This window comes from Octopus bimaculoides, chromosome 18 (genome assembly GCF_046866305.1).
Source record: "Octopus bimaculoides isolate indiv1 chromosome 18, ASM4686630v1, whole genome shotgun sequence".
Classification (NCBI taxonomy): domain Eukaryota; kingdom Metazoa; phylum Mollusca; class Cephalopoda; order Octopoda; family Octopodidae; genus Octopus; species Octopus bimaculoides.
In genome coordinates, this window is record NC_142945.1 from 44787372 (window position 1) to 44792371 (window position 5000).

General features: G+C 35.5%; 1 long non-coding RNA gene across 2 annotated transcripts in view; it reads left to right on the forward strand.

Annotated features, from left to right (window-relative positions):
• LOC149132055 (uncharacterized) overlaps positions 1–5000 on the forward strand; it is a 547197-nt gene that overhangs the window by 296110 nt on the left and 246087 nt on the right. The window lies entirely within an intron of this gene.

The window sequence follows — 5000 nt, forward strand, 5'->3', positions numbered from 1 at the left end:
ACTGGAATGATGTAAATGAGTTTCCTACTTGCTTTTTCAAATAAGTTCATGACTTTTGTTGCAACAGTTGGTAATGTGGTGATTTATCTGTGTGTATACTTGGATGTTTCTTAACCTGTTGAATGTGAACCTGTATAAATGTATGGCATTTATGTATGTGTATAGACTCACAAATACGCACAGATTCACACACATATATACATTTATAGACACACACACACACATATATATATAAATATATATATATATCCTTTTCTACTCTAGGTACAAGGCTCAAAATTTTAGGGGAGGGTCCAGTTGATTAGATCGATCCCAGTATGCAACTGGTACTTAATTTTTCGACCCTGAAAGTATGAAAGGCAAAGTCAACCTTGGCTGAATTTGAACTCAGAACGTAAAGACCGCTAAGCATTTCGCCCAGCATGCTAACGTTTCTGGGTGATCACTTTGAAGAATTTTAGTTGAACAAATCAACCCGAATACATTATTTTTAAGCCTGGTACTTATTCTATCAGTTCTTTTGCCAAACCGCTAAGTTACGCAGCAACACTAGTTGTCAAACGGTGGTGGGGGACAAATGCAGACACAAAAAGACACACTATATATATGACAAGGGACTAGGAGACATAGTGATTTGCTGTACTTGATAAGACACATCAAGCTGAGAAAAATCACTGTCTTCTACACATACAGGCTTCTCATTTCAGGTGTTGGTGCCACTTAAAAAGCACCTGTGCTGGTACTGCATAAGCACACCTGTGCCGGTGCTGCATACCTGCACCCATGCCAGTGGCATGTAAAAATTACCTAGCACTCCCTGTTAAGTGGTTGGCATTAGGAAGGGCATCCAGCCATAAAAATCCATGTCACAACAGACAGTTGGAGTCTTGCCAGCTCCATATCAAATCATCTAATCGATGCCAGAGGGAAAGCACATGTTAAATGATGATAATAATGATATGTATGCGATGGGCTTCTTTCAGTTTCCATCTACCAAATCCACTCACAAAGCTTACTCATTTTATATGCAAATATATGATATAAACCTGTATACTCTGGTTTTTAGAATAGGTAGTCTGTATCCCTGTGTATTGTAAGAAACAACTGAAAAGACTGACATCAGGAAGGATGTCTAACCATGAAAGAATCCTTCAAAATATTCTGTCTAACCCATGCTGTCATGGAAAATTAGATGTAAAAGTGTTGATAATGATAGGAGTCAGGGATAATCTACCAAAAATGCAAAGCTGCTCATTTAAAGTTTACAGTTTTTCTTTGTGTTTATCAATAAAATCTTTTGTGATGCATGTGTATTTGATGAACAAATATAGACAGGTACAAAGATATATATACAGAGACAGAGATAGATAGATAAATAGTTAGATAGATACACAAACATACAGACATGCACATGTATACATGTGGGAAGAACACAGACTTGCGTAGAGCAGTATTTTAAGGCCAGATGACCTTTGTATCACCAATCCTTACCTGTTTCTCAAGTAAGGGAATTTTTTTCATTCCTCAGATCTTCAAAAGCACTAACCATCCAGTTGTAATGTTTACAAAGTATGTAAACAGATTGCAGTTTCACTCAGGCAGTGACAAGCGAAGGAATCTCAATATTTGCATGTATTTGTACACACACACACACACACATACACACACACACATTGCTTTCCAACCACATGGTTCCACTATAGCCTCTGACTGACCAAAGCCTTGTGAGAGGATTTTGTTAACAGGAACTGAAAGCCTATCATATTTATGTGTGCGTGTGTGTGTCTTTGTGTCAGTGCTTGTCTCGCATCACAATTTGACAACCGGTGTTGGTGTGTTTACATCCCCATAACTTAGCAGTTTAGCAAAAGAGACTGATAGAATAAGTACTAGGCTTACAAAGAATAAGTCTTGGGGTCGATTTGCTCGACTAAAAAAAAAAAAGGCGGTGCTCCAGCATGGCCACAGTCAAATGACTGAAACAAGTATAAAGAAAAAAAAAAACAAGGCTTTGATCAATCTGAGGTGACAATAGAAGGCTTTTATTCTTGGGGTTACACTGTGGAACTGAACCTGTAATTCTGTGCTTTTAAAAACGAATTTCTTAACCACGTACTTGCAGGAACACATGCATACATGTATGCATACATGAATGCACCCTCACACATGCAAATATTTGAACGTACTATACACGATACTACATGCACAAACACACACATTTATGCAAGTATTGTAAATGTGAAAATACATGCAAATAAAAAAATATGCTTACAGAAACAAAGATTGTATACAGGCTATAACATGAACATGCACTCACAAACACACCATTACACATGCATGCAACAAGCACACACATACATACATACATGATGCTTATAGGCGTACAGACATTGTATGTGTGATACTACACACAAACAGACTATCATTATAGAGTCATTCACTTGCCCTTGACTGCTTTTGAAAAAAATATTGTATTAGTTTTCCAAATTGTTTCTCTATATACACTGAGCTAATAAACACTCACTGATTTCTACATACAGTAAATCAAGCCAATATCATTAACCATAGAACAAGAAAAAGACAAAAGAAATTGAAAACAGAAAATACAAGAAGAAATCGGTAAATTTAACTGGCTCTCTCTTGTTTAGCCGGTACCTTGTTTCAATATCAGATAAAAGTTCTTGACCTGTAAACTATATATAGTTAATTAATTTTCTCAAATTCAAACAAGATAGTTTAAATAGAAAAAATATAATTCATTTTGTTGTATTTGTTCTTATATTGAGAGTTACTTATTTTGTTAGTTTCTTTTAAATTAGTTATATATGCATAGCTATGTCTATGTATATATGTACCTGTAAGTGTCTGTATATATATATATATATATATATATATATATATATATATATATATATACATACATAGACACATAAACATACTCATAGGCATTCACTTACTCATACATACATATGCGTATGTATATATTCGTGTATGTATGAGTGTGTGGGAAGGAAAATTTTTAATTTGATTTTTTGGTAAAGAATTCAATGCATAAAATAGGGAATAAGAACAATGCAAATAAAAAGTCGAAAAGCAAGCTAAAAGACTATGCACTCTACAATGTTGGTAATGTCAAAATTAATAGAATTCTGTCTGTTACTTCGTTTACTTAGATTTTTGCCAATTTAATTACCTGGCATTTTGATACCTGAACTTGAACTTACTTCGACTACTACTACTACTGCTGCTGCTGCTACTACACCATCTCAGTGTTGAACATCACAAAATTTGTATCTAGTTTCTTCATTTTCATATGTTGTATTAGAGATTTAAAGGAAATTTGGTTGCTATTTCTCCCAGATCAAGTGACCACCTAAACCAGATAGAGGCAGTTTGTCACCTGCAGGACTTTCTGAATGATACACCTGAAAATATTACATTGATCTCATTGATCAGAGGGACAATGAATATCAGAAACACAGCCCACTTCCTCCAGAACATGCCAATGTATGGGTGGGGGCTGAAAAGGTCCTGGCTTTCAGGGTATCATGAAAGGTCTGCTTGGAGGCCCAACCTTCCAAGGCTTAGAAAAACTGAAGGACCACTGTCACTGGTGTGTGAATCTGAGAGGGGAATATGTTGAAAAAAATCATAATTAACTGATTTTCCTATATTTTCTTTGTTCAAAGCCAGGAACATTTCAGCACTCCCTAAAAATTAGGTATGTGAAAAAAAAAAGAAAGAAATAGAGAGTGAGAGAGAAAGTGAGAAATAGAATGAAGAAGAGGAGGAAAGAGAGACACACACAGTGAGAAAGAGAGGAAGGGAGAGAGAGAAAGAGAGGAAGGGAGAGAGAGAGAGAGAGAGAGAGACTAACCTGAAGTTTTCAAAGAAAGCTAAAAGTTTTCAATAATTCCACTTCATCATTTTAAGGACATTTATTTATGCACAAATCAGTTAAAAATTATATTTAATATTTGTCTGTCTGTATATCTCCATTGATTAATAAAGATAATATATTGTGTGCCAGGTAACCCCCTAATCATTAACCCTTTCATTATCGTATTTATTTTGAGATGCTCTGTGTTTCTTTCAATTAATTTTAAATATAACAAAGAATTTAGTAAAATAATCTAGTCATCATTAAGCTAGTTTTAGGAACATGCATTGTAATTAAGGTTTGGTGGAAGATTTTAATTCAGAACGTTTGAAAACAAGACATTTGTATTTCAGAGCCAGAGCTGGTTTCAGCCAGATTGGTATCGAAAGGGTTAAATTAATCATTTGTTAACCCTTTTGTTGAAGATTTTAATTTAGAACTTTTGAAAACAAGACATTTGTACTACAGAGCCAGAGGTAGTTTCAGCTGGGTTGGTATCGAAAGGGTTAAAGGTTTTATGTTGTCCCCTATTATTGTTTATATGTGCCTTAGATGTGTATGCTAAAAGGCATTCTGGCCATGACTATTCTGTCTTTTCAGGCCTTGTGTCTTCGATCTTTTTATCTTTTACTTATTTTGGTCACTAGACCATAGCCATGCTGGGGCACTGCCTTGAAGAATTTTTAGTGAAATGAATCAACCCTAATACTTATTTCTTTTAACGCCTTGTACTTATTCTATCAGTTTCTTTTGCTGAACTGCAAAGTTACAGGGACATAAACCCACCAACACTGGTTGTCAAGCAGTGGTGGGTGGACAAATACACACACACACAAACACACAACAGGCTTCCTTCTGTTTCTGTCAACCAGATCCCCTCACAAGGCTTTGGTCAGCCCTAGTATAAGACATTTGCATGAGGTGCTATGCAGTGGGACTGAACCCAGAACCATGTGGTTGGAAAACAAGCTTCTTACCATGCACCCACACTTGTGCTTTGTATATCTAAAGTTACATTATCTAACCTCTTCTGGTCTTTTAAAAACATTAGTGTGCAATTTGAGGATAATTTGGCTGATATTTCTAACACATAGAAGAACTATGAAGAGACTTTTTTAAT